A 13,230-nucleotide genomic window follows, 5' to 3' on the forward strand; every position below is an offset into this window, starting at 1 on the left:
TATTTAACAAAACGGTTAGCTCGGTGGCACGTCATCCACTATTTTCATGCAGACAGATTTTGCCGCCAGGGATCACATCGATTGTTTTTGCTCAGTATTGAACGTAATGTGCATCTTCGAAAAACAGTGATTCCACAATCCCTCGGTTGCTTACTTGCCAAATCCGGGCATTTCTATGTCAGTATTTCTTAGGAACCCAGCTCTTTGTACGGAATTGTGCCCATCCATGTAAAAACTTGCCCACTAGTCTTTCGCTATGGAAAACTAACAAATTCCCTTTTTTGAGGCCTTAATTTAGGCAGTAAAATGCTTTCGGTCAAAAGGAGAAATGGCATCTGAAAGGGTTGATTCCAAAGAGGGTCGATTCCAAGGTTCCTAAATATTTTCTGCATAATCTAATTACTAAAGCATGGCCAACATTGCTACCAATTTATGTTCAAGTGATAATGCACTTGAAGGGAACATTAGACGCCAATGTTACGAAGGGAATCTGGATTGATAAATCACCTAAGAATGCCAGGCATAATGGGGCTTTCCTAAGGAACAAAATAGAATGAAGATCAAGCACTTGTAGCAAATCACTATATACTTGAGATGTGCTGTTATAAAATTGTTTCAAAGTGCATACAAATAAAAATTGGTCACACATTGATTCAAATACTTTAATAGTCTAATATGCATGCACATAGTTCTAACCCTGTAGGGGGCGTGAACGAGCCAGGCTCGCCATAAGCAAACTGCTGTTTCTGGCCCATGGCGAGTTCAACTTGTGCGTCCAAAACTTTTTTTTTTGTGTGCAGAGAGATGGTTACGCGGGTTCTAAATGGCTATTTTGGTACCATTTTAGAAAAAAAGGATGTATCCACTAGCAAGTTACTTAAAAACATACTTTCACAAAACAGACAATTGCCAATATATTGTGCTCCTGCCCGCAGTACAGTCCACAGCGGGCATGCCTTAGCCACAAACTTGACCAACTGGACGACCAACCACTATCCGAAAAAAGAATTCTACAACATCGAAAGGACTTACCGTCGCAGAAGAAGGCCCTGCAAGCGCTTTTGCGCTTCTTACAATCTACCGGCCTGTGTGAAAGACTAACTGGAACACCTTGTGTGTTTGTGTCTCCATGTGTGCACGGTCCTTTTTTTTCTGCGTTTTCCTCTCTGTCATCTTTCTAACCCCTATCCCCCATCCCCAGTGTAGGGTAGCAAACCAGAGGCTCACATCTGGTTAACCTCCCTGCGTTTCCTTTTTATTCTCTCTCTCTCTTCACAAAACAGAGATATTAAAAGGAACTGAAGTATTACAAAAATTCTACTCACCAGCATAATTTATCATAGCTGTAAGGCTTTCCTAGCATTAAGGGAAAGAGAGAAGCATGACAAGTAATAAACCACACAATATTATAAACAGTAACTTTGGTACAGTGCTTTGACAATTGTGTTCAGTGAAAAAAATAAGCTTACTGCATCTGCTCAATGTCCGCATCAAATGTAAAGTTACCAGATATGTAACCACTGGCGGAGTAGTAGTAGTAAGTGGTTTATTAAAATAATTAAAAGGAAGGAAAAGATTTTTGCTGCCCCTCATCTGCCATCCATACTGAAGCACCTGAGCTGGTGCAGCAGAAATGAAGGATAGCAGGCAGAATGTAGAAATGAAATGATGGAGGTGAGGATACAGGAAGAGAGGTAATATGCACAAAAACTATTTACACATTATTAATAAGTATGTACATGTTGCTCGCTTGATTAGTTCATTATCAAGCAAGGCGGAGTGACGGCAGAGGCTGCAACTGGAGGCGCAGCGCTCTGCTAGCAAATCGCAGCAAGGCTGCTCGTGAGAATGGCGGCGGCAGTGGGCGGCACCTTGGTTTACAAAGCAGTCGGTATGCCATCTCTTCTATGAACCCTCGCGACTCCCGACAACAAAGCGCCGGCTGTGGAATGCCGCCCCGAGCGCAGCATTCTCCACGAGACGTTGCCCGCTTTTCTTTTGTAGATCGGTTTCACAGCACTGCTAACCCTCGGCCGGCGAGTCCAAATGCTGTTGTCGTAAACGGAAGGTGCGAAAACGAAACTGTACGCCGTGCGAGACAGCACATGGGCTGCGCTGCACAAAGTACATTCGCGTAGGCTGGCTCCGAGGCGTTATTTGCTGTCATCCACTTTTTTTCCTATTTTTTGCACTCAGTTTGTCGATTATAATAATAATAATAATAATTGGTTTTGGGGGAAAGGAAATGGCGCAGTATCTGTCTCGTATATCGTTGGACACCTGAACTGCGCCGTAAGGGAAGGGATAAAGGAAGGAGTGAAAGAAGAAAGGAAGAGAGATGCCGTAGTGGAGGCCGGGCTCCGCCTTCAGTTTGTCGATTCTAATTGAAAAATATCCATGGAAAAGGGGGACGGCCACGAGGCACGCCCTGTTTCCGTGAGGCCTGTGTGCCTCATCGCAAGTATCGATAGTACTTTCGTCACGGACACGTTCATCACCAATCTACGACGACGTCTTGGGCCGACGCAGTGAGGTGCCGCACGGTGCTGCACTTCGTTTCTTGGCACGCCAGCGCGCAGTGGCCGCGGCGTCTCTCGACAGCAAGGGTTAGTATTACCGCGCATGCTGTAGGTCGATCTTACGGGAAAACATAAGGGTGTATGAATATTCGAAATTTTCGAATAGCCCCGCCGCGGTGGCTCAGTGGTTAGGGCGCTCGACTACTGATCCGGAGTTCCCGGGTTCGAACCCGACCGCGGCGGCTGCGTTTTTATGGAGGAAAAACGCTAAGGCGCCCGTGTGCTGTGCGATGTCAGTGCACGTTAAAGATCCCCAGGTGGTCGAAATTATTCCGGAGCTCTCCACTACGGCACCTCTTCCTTCCTTTCTTCTTTCACTTCCTCCTTTATCCCTTTCCTTACGGCGCGATTCAGGTGTCCGCCGACATATGAGACAGATACTTTATCCCAAAAACCAATTTTCATTTTACGGCATGACGGTCACAGAATTACTATACTGACTTCATGTTCCGTGTCACCTTGTGGAAATGAGTGTTGCTTCTTTCAACAGCTACAGCTTTAATACAATTACTTACAGCACCGTCGCTGGTGCTTCGGTGTTTCAACGTGGCCATGATACGGCTACCGGTGAGGCTGGAGGTGATGGCTCGAACTTCTGCGTGTATACATGCGGAAGACATCACTGTGTGGATGACCCGTGGAAGCGACGGGCACATCGAAAGTACGGTACAGAGGGCCATAAATTAGGTCGAAAACTATGTCAGCCACAGGGGCTTGTAATGATGATGACGGTGACCTCAGGCTTACAATGCTCGCCGCAGAAGTCCGAACTTATTTTTTATCGACCTCTGCATCAGGGACAACTAGAACCATCGCTAACATCAAATTACAAGCCCAAGGGGCGGAGGTTGAAAAAATCTAATTCTAGGCATGATTACACAAAGCAACGGGTGTAACGACGGTGCAATAACAAAGATGGAGAACTGAGCACTACAAACGATGTGCCTCATACAACGGATTGCCAACAAGAGACGCGGCATGAAAGAACATAATCTCCTGCGGCTTGTACGGGCTTTCGTAGTCAGCCGTATTCCCGTATGTTGCCCTTTCCTCGATCTTAAAGATGCAGAAAAGGAAAAGATAGATGGAATTACCAGGCGGTGCACGAAGCAAGCTCTAGGCTTGCCCATCCGTACATCCACTCACCGCCTCCTAGAGCTAGGCATGCACAATAGCCTGGATAAAATTACAGAAGCGATAAGAACGTCCAAAATCGAACGCTTAGCCGAAACCACAACCGGCGGGGCCATTCTAGACAAACTCCATCTGAGTCGAGACAACAGAACAACCGCCAAAGTCGACATTATCGGAGAAAATCAGAACAATGATTGTACAACGACTACGCAGGAATATGCATCCTTTTCATCACTCAGGACCTTTTTTCTTTCACTCCCTCCTTTATTCCTTCCCTTACGGCGCGGTTCAGATGTCCAACGATATATGAGACATACTGCGCTGTTTCCTTTCCCCAAAAAACCAATTAAATTAAATTAAATTTCATCACTCAGTGCACCGGGCCAAACGGGCAGAAGCGCTCGGGAAACGATTCCGCTCCTACAAAGACGAGGTCTACTTGGATGCCGCTGAGTATGGTAAGAACACGATGACCCTCGCAGTCGGCAATAATAGACAACTCCTAAAAATAAGCGCCTCTATACTCTCGGGAACCCAGAGACTGCAGAGGAAGCTGTCATAGCACTGGCGTGTGTAGGCACAAAAGCGAAGTATATCATCAGTGACTCCAGAGTTAATAATAATAATAATAATAATTGGTTTTTTGGGGAAAGGAAATGGCACAGTATCTGTCTCATATATCGTTGGACACCTGAACCGCGCCGTAAGGGAAGGGATAAGAGAGGGAGTGAAAGACTAAAGGAAGAATTAGGTGCCGTAGTGGAGGGCTCCGGAATCATTTCGACCACCTGGGGATCTTTAACGTGCACTGACATCGCACAGCACACGGGCGCCTTAGCGTTTTTCCTCCATAAAAACGCAGCCGCCGCGGTCGGGTTCGAACCCGGGAACTGACATCGCACAGCACACGGGCGCCTTAGCGTTTTTCCTCCATAAAAACGCAGCCGCCGCGGTCGGGTTCGAACCCGGGAACTGAGTTCACGTCAGTGCACGTTAAAGATCACCAGGTGGTCGGAATTATTCGGAGCTTTCCACTGCGGCACCTAATTCTTCCTTTAGTCTTTCACTCCCTCTCTTATCCCTTCCCTTACGGCGCGGTTCAGGTGTCCAACGATATATGAGACAGATACTGCGCCATTTCCTTTCCCCAAAAAAAACAATTATTATTATTATTATTAACTCTGGAGTCACTGATGATGTTGCCATCCTAAATTTCAGCAGGGGTCGGGTTTCCTCCCCTGACGAATACAATTCTAAGTCATCATGTAATAGACCGAAAAATTATGCTAGTCTGGACACCAGCACATGCATCCCTGTCTGGCAACGAGACAACCCGCGAGTTCGTCCGAGGCTTTTACTTCCGGACGGACCTAAGCGAGGTGGTCTTAGACAAGGATTGCATGGTAGGATACAGAGAAATTACACAGCACTATCGCTTGCAAAGAGCTAGGCTTCTTCCAGTGGATAGATCCTTAACCAGATACCAAACCATCAGCTGGCGCCGGTTACAAACATACACATTTCCAAACCGGGCCCTCTGGAATCTTATGTACCCAGAATAATTTTCAGAAAAATGCGCAAACTGCGAACTTAGGACCACATACTATGGAAATGTCCTCATGCCCCCCGGGAGGGACGAGACATAAAGACGAAAGACCAATGGGAGGCCTTACTATTGAGCTCCGACCCGGAGACTCAGCTTCAACTCGTCCGACTGTCCAAAGCCGCCCCGAGAGCCGAGACCTTTCGGCCGTCGTCTAGGCGGGTAGCCCTCGAGCTGCCGTCTTTCTGTTGGACGTTAAAAGTTTTACTATCTTATATTCAATGTTTCTCCCGAATATTCGTCGTGCTCGAATATTCGCATAAGTAGCGAACAATCACACAAATATTCGATTCGCGTTAAATTGGGTTCTTTCACTATGTATTCGATTTGTATTCAGTTCGGTTTTTAAAAATTTAAAATTGGTTTTTGATGAAAAGAAATGGCGCTGTAACTGTCTCAAATCCCGGTGGACACCCGAACTGCGCCGTAAGGGAAGGGGAAGGGGGGACATTTCATATTTTGATGGAAACTGGTTGTTAGGGAAAGGAAATGGTGCTGTATCTGTCTCACATATCGGCGGACACGCGAACTGCGCCGTAAGGGAAGAGATAAAGGAAGGAGAGAAAGAAGAAAGGAAGAAAGAGGTACCGTAGTGGAGGGCTCCGGAATAATTTCGACCACCTGAGTATCTTTAGCGTGCGCTGACATCGCACAGCACACGGGCCCCTTAGCGTTTTGCCTCCATAAAAACGCAGCCGCCGCGGTCGTGTTCGAACCCGACCGGCAGGAATAAGTGATCATTTGCCGTCTTTTATTTTCTTTTAATCGAACACCAAAAAACGAAATGTTTCCACATTAGAATCACCCATTATGTGCAGAAGAATATCTGCTGATAATATATAGCACATTCTCAACACTTATTTGAAGCGAATTGGCATCCGGTCATGACCACGACTGCTGCCAATGCATCATACCACATATTTCATGACTTGTTGAAAGAAATTTACTGTACAGCGTTTCCATTTGTGGAACTTAAAAGAATTACATCGAGAAAGCCATGGATCGGCGCATCTCTTCTAAACAGAATTATTTAAGTTGTTCGCCTTGTTCATAACGAACAATTTAGACTACCTAGCCGAATTTAAGAAAATAAAAAAATAAACTAAGCTCTGATATCAAGGGAACACGTTCTATTTACTATGAAAGGAAATTCACACATACACATGGCAACTCAAGTAATTAAGGTTTGGAATCTGGTGACTGACCGATCTTGCTTCAGGAAAAGAGAAGTCAAGTATTCGAAACCTTATCATCGAAGGAGTGCTTTTTTCTGGTGTATCCCTGGAAACCAATTCAATGAACATTTCTTAAAGGCTGGCCGGCTTCAGGGTCCCCTTAATATATGAGTCTGATGCCACCTCACACATAATTTCTAAAGTAGAAGCCTCGATTTTTATGTCCCCCACTACATAAACAAATATATAACCTGCTTCAAAATCTAAACAACAGCAGTGTTGCGGTATAGACCTTTTCACAGCCCTCGGGAAAACCGGTTTTCTGGGCTGCGGGGAGAACGTGGTGTGCAGCTAAGTCCAACTCTTTCCTGTACTACGAGCACTGTCCAGTGCCTAATATGGCGGCGTCCGTACACCTGTTTGTGGAAAAGACTTTAGATGAAGTAAAATCTGATCCCATCAAAACAATGTCCCATTTCATTAGTCCCAACTTAAGTCTTTACAGTACGCAAACAATAAATTTAAATGAGCAAAAATCTTGAATCGAAATCGAAAATCGCGCGAGGCCTGGGGAACTGCTTTCGGTGACGTCAGTGATGACGACACAGGTTCGCGAGCGAGCCGCATGCGCCCACTGCTGCCCTGCCGAGCTGCGCGAATAGCTAAGAGGTCATCATGTCGGAGGGAGCGCCAAAAAGAAAACAGCGATTCTTCCTCACGACGTCATCAGGCAGTGATTGTGAAGATTAGATAAGTTTTACCGCAAGCGATTCCCATTTTCCAACGACACGCCGCGACGACATAGGCCCTACCGTGGCGGCGCTGAGCGAACGTAGCGTGTTGCACTTCGACACAACTGCGAACGATGCCCTCACTTCAATTTCGGATTGCAAGACGGTCCAACGAATACATTAATAAACCCTACGCTGCCCTTACATGTGCACATGAGGCGAATCCGATTCTTCGCTAAGAGACGAAAGGCTGTGCTGTCGGCAGATCGCCGCTGTGCCCAATCTGGGGGCCCGGATCGCTTGCGTCTGTCACCACCGGCTGTTCCCAATGTTTTGGCTTGACCTCGAGATAGTGGGCATAGCAGTTTTACAACACTTGCAGTTTTACAACCCTAGTTACTTGGAACACCGTAGCTGATGTGAACAGGTATGCACGCGCCCCGTCATGAGAGCTAATATACTGCCGCAGGAAGCATATTGAAGCGGCGAAAGCTTCGCTACGCTAGATAAAGCCGCTCTTCGCGTGACACTAAATGTGACCTTCGTTGACAATGAACAGAGTAGAAATCACGTGACAGCTATGACGTCACTCAGCCGCCGCCGACGACGAAACCGAGCGATCGCCTGTTTCCATACGCCACAGGCGTTCATTGTGTTCATTGGCGTTGACAACGTTCTAGACTCCGATGGTTTTAAGGCGAAAGCCTTTAATGGCTCACGCTCGCGGCCATATATGTGTCCGGCGTCCGTTACATCCAGCAACTAAATGACGCCACCGAGATAAGGCACCGAAGTAACTACAACAGTCTGAAGCAGTTGCACGCGGCCGCGATCAATCGAGCTAAGTCTGGTGACATTGCAAAGAAAATAATAAAGCCGTGTGGCTGATGAGCGTGTGACGTCACTGAGTGGCGCCACCATCGTTCGAGAGGAACGCTTCCCAGGAAATCTTTCTAGACGCCTCCTGAACGCCGATTTGGAAGGATGCCGCCTAAACGCTGTTTGTAGTCTTTAGTCAACATCTTCAGCACACATTAGCGACACAAGCAGCAACACCGCGCTAACGGCTTTCGGCTCACCGCACTTTAGGTCAACAAAGTGCCCCCCCCCCCCCCCCCCCCCCCGGAATTTTTGAAGAAAGGAAGGGCGCATAACTCGCTCCCTGTGTCAGCGGACGCCTCAGTCGCGGTTTGAGGTACGTGGCGATGGTGACAGAGAGGTGTGGGCTGAGTGCATTAGCGTTGGCAATGTTGTGGCAGACACGCGGCACTGAAGTAATAGGCCGCAGTTCATTGGGTGACCAAGCTCTCGCGATAAATCATTAATTTAACCGCCTTCTGCCAGGGTGGCAGGGTGGGCGCGTTGCCTAGTCTGCGGAACGCTGGATGGATGGATGGACACGGCTGAACCCTTTAAATCGAGCGGTGGCTCAAGCCACCCAGCCATGACATCAAATTTTACTCTTCTCTTGATTTTAGCCACCAATCAGATAACCTTCGCTTGGTTATTTCTACCCGCTTAAAATCTACTTTCCCTTCACTGTCATTAAACCCCAATGCCTTGGTTACAATGCCTCATTGTTACAGATGCCAAGCCGCGTCTACTTGCCCGATAAACAAAAGCTTTCGCTCTCTTACCAGGTTCGGCAGTATAGTTAAACCTGCAGCTAATTTTTTCGATAATGTTTTGAAGCAATTTACGCGTTTTGACACATTGATGCAAGTGGCGTATTTCGTCAAACAACGATGCCGCGATTGTAACGGCGACCGAACGTTACTGCTAGTCTACATTCCCTTTCTTGCGTCGATATCAACTCAACTGCACCCTTCGTTATTTTGGTTGGTTCGTTTCTTGCAGTAATTTTAGGAAGTCGGGTTTAGTTAACTGAAAGAAGACACTGCTTACCCCTGTTCGCTTCCTCTTCATTGATGCATATCGGCGGTTTAGCAGGCGTCGCGCACGGTAACAACGTCGGCACAGCACTTCAACTACCGTCTGCTACTCGCGAGACCAAGCTCCTCCTTTAGAAGGACCCTCGTATAGCAGTCACACGTGAAATGTTCCGAGCACACACACGTTCGCGATTTCGGTGACCAGTTGAGGCGATGAATAGCATGAATCCATTTGTCGCGTACCTCTTTATCATCGGGGAATTTGTGCTGAATCACTGTGTTGTTTTTCGCTGAGTGATTCGTGCATCCTACAACTCAGCACCAGCTACCACCCTTTTGTTGTGAACCTGCCTGCGCTACCGACACGTGCCGTGCTTATCTCGACGGCTGTACTGACTGTGCAAACGAAGCATGTAGGTGGCCTACGGCGCTGAAGTGACATTGCATAGGCCGAAACGCAAGCCTCCCCTCACCTACGGCTTCGTTCCTTAAGGCGAAATAGTTTGAACCCGCCTGCGCTACCGACACGTGACGTGATTATCTCTCACTATATTCACCGACCCAACCTATCTGTTATCTGCAGTGGTCTCGGTGGCGTCACTAGCCAAGAGGCTATAAAAACTGCTAACTGTTAATAAATCTTGTTCGTTTTTCGTCAACCTCTTGTCGATTCACTACACCTTTGCTCCAAAGACCTCATTACGGTAAGTGCCAGCTAAGACTACAAGCTGAACCCACGATATATAATTGGTTTTTGGGGAAAGGAAATGGCGCAGTATCTGTCTAATATGTCGTTAGACACCTGAACCACGCCGTAAGGGAACCCACTATGCTGCTCGCAAGCAGGCCGCCGTCCGTCTGCGCTTTGACAGGCGGTTCAGAGTAGCGCCGCCGTCCCCAAGCCCCGTGACAGGCTGTGCCAAGCATGCGCACAAAGCGTGAGCCTACAGGTGAGCATGTATTTCTCTGAACTATGTCGACTTGAGGCTTCTAGGTAACAAGCCATGTCGAGTAGGGCCACTGCATTGTCGCCGTCTGCTCAACGCTACTTGCCAACCTGTGACGTCACCGAGCACAGAGTTGTCAGTAAAAAAAACTCCTGTTGGGCAGCGCGAGTCGCGAGTGCGGGGAATTATCTTTAAAATTACTTTCTGGAAGCACTAAAGCGTTCTCGGCTGAGCTGTTTGGCATATACAGTCTTGACAGGAATTTAATTTATTTATGTGAGCATTGAAAAATCGCCGGCCTAACATTTTCTAAAGTTGTCGAAGTTATAGATGTGTGGTTCTCAAACTTAAAAAGAAACACACACACAATGTTATAATAAAAGAACAGTACGGCTTTCAAAAGCATAAGTACATGAAAATGGCATTGCTGAACATTAAAGACAAAATACTTCACAACTTTGATCGCAAACTGATTGCAATGGGTCTCTCTAACAACTTAAAGCTTTTGGTTCCATTCAAAAACTTTACTTATATGAAATTAGATGAGTGCCATGGCATCTAATCAACGGTTGCCTGCAAAATCACCTTCAGTACACTAACGTTACAAACAGTAGATCGAACACGCCCAAAATAATGCATGGCTTCCTGCAAGGCTTCATACTTGGTCTGCTTCTTTTTTTATCTACAATAACGACATCACAAGCATACCACTCACACCATACATTATCTTGTGCGCTGACTACACAAATCTACTTTTCTCAGGAACAGAACTACATCTTCAACATCACGTGAAAATATAGTTCGAAAATCTATCTCACTGGCTGAGAGCAAATAAATTGGAATTAAATGCGAATAAAGCAGTATATTATTTTTCAGCCTCGGAACAAGCGAATTACAGATGAAAAGCATATTCACTTGATCTAGTTATGTCTCAAATTTCTTTGAGTTCATTTCCCCGAAATAATCGATTGGTTTATTCATACTAACCACGTCCAGGGTAAGATATCGGCTTCTACTGGTATAATTTGTAAACTAAGGCAATTAATTCTGATCTGGATAAAAACTGCTTCAATACTGTTCGCTTGTATGGGGGACTGACAAAATCATCCATAGACTACAGAAAAGGGCACTGAGGATTACAGAAGGAATGTCCTGGCTTTTGTCATACAGCACCACTTTTTAGAAAACATCAGCTCCTAATCATTCGCAATATCTTGCACGGAAAACTAGCCATCACAATCTATAAAGATATGAAAATCAATCCTGCAGCCTTCTTGAAGAATTACCTTGATAAAAGCCACACTCATGACTTGCAAAATACATGTAGGAAATAAAAACTGCGAACCAATTATGGCACCCAAAGACTATCTTTTCAAATCCCCGAGCTTTTAAACTAACATCCTTACGCCAGACAGCTACTAGAAAAGTACATCTACCACAAGTTTTTAAGACCAAAATTTTTGATTACTTATTGTGGTTTCAATTATATAAAGATTGTCAGTCTTATATCAATGAGCATATTTGTTTGTCTTATTCATGGTGCCTTATGCTGGCATTGTGTGCTCTTTGAAGTGACACATTGAAGATGCTTGATGAACTGCTTTGTGTGCTGTATTGATGCTGCTTCTGCTTTGCCGTCCATTTTGGGGAAGTGTAAAATTTTGAGGGTAGGAAGGGGAATGGTGCTTTGCCAGGCATTCCACTGCCCTTTCGCCAATGTCCCATACACTTGCACTTGTCTGAATAAACTTCTTACCTTATTGAGAAAATAATTAAATTCACGTTGCATTTTGTGAAAACATTGAACTTTCAGCAATTTCAGCATGTTTACTTGCTTAGGGACCTGCAGAAATGTCAACTGGTTGGAAGTGGACATCAAGGTTTCATTTGCTTTCGTCGCGGTTGGGGGAGGGAAGGTACAGCGGACGGGGGCAGGAATTTAGGCAATCTACTGAGAGATGAGGCTGCAGGGTTTTGGCCAGCGACAGAACCCTCTGCACTATAGCTGTGCATTGCACTGCACTGTAGAGGCTAGAACCCTTAACAGGGCTGTGCAACATGAACTGGTGGGCGAGTTGGTCAGACATGGTTCTTGTAAACCAGCACAACGGCTCGACGCCAAACAAGGAAGGGACAAAACAAAGCGCTGAACTAACAGAATGGGTTTTATTCGGGACACTAGGGCTTAAATACGCGCTGGTGTCGCAGAAAAACAGAAAAATACAGAGAAAACATCAAGTCCCACAGGCTAATCATTGTGAGCATGCGAAAGCTTTACGGATGCACGTAATCTAGGACAAAGAAGATGCACGTAATCTAGGACAAAGAAGATGCAGGTAATCTAGGACAAAGAAGATGCACGTAATCTAGGACAAAGAAGATGCACGTAATCTAGGACAAAGAAGATGCACGTAATCTAGGACAAAGAAGATGCACGTAATCTAGGACAAAGAAGATGCAGGTAATCTAGGACAAAGAAGATGCACGTAATCTAGGACAAAGAAGATGCAGGTAATCTAGGACAAAGAAGATGCACGTAATCTAGGACAAAGAAGATGCACGCAATCTAGGACAAAGAATTCGGGCTCTTTCTTCAAGATAGCAACAGAAGGGGTGCTTATGCGTTCCGTGCCTATCCTCATAATCTCTGATGCCTCAATTATCTCCCTGGTGAGCTGGTTTCTGCTTTTTGCTACAATTTTACTTTTCTGTTCCTGTGTGCATGAAGAAGCATGAGAAGAAATGTATTCAGTGCCGAGACAACCTGGTGTATTCCGTTCCTTTGTCATGTGGTGGATTGTACGTTGGCCAAACTGCTCGTTGTTTAAATGAAAGACTTAAGGAGCACACCAATAATGTGAAAAATGCCGTCCGCCATAACAGGATTCATTGCCGTAATTGCTCATGCCGACCAATGTTCGATAAAAGTAAAACTGTAGCAAAAACCAAAGACCAGCTCACCAGGGAGATAATTGAGGCATCAGATTATGAGGATAGGTACGGAATGCATAAGCACCCCTTCTGTTGCTATCTCGAAGAAGGAGCCCGAATCCTTGATGTCCTAGATTACGTGCATCAGCAAAGCTTTCGCATGCTCACAATGATTAGCCTGTGGAACTTGATGTTTTCTCTGTATTTCTCTCTATTTTTCTGTTCTGCAATACCAGCA

The sequence above is a fragment of the Amblyomma americanum genome, chromosome 4, assembly GCF_052857255.1.
Source record: "Amblyomma americanum isolate KBUSLIRL-KWMA chromosome 4, ASM5285725v1, whole genome shotgun sequence".
In the NCBI taxonomy this organism is placed as follows: Eukaryota; Metazoa; Arthropoda; class Arachnida; order Ixodida; family Ixodidae; genus Amblyomma; species Amblyomma americanum.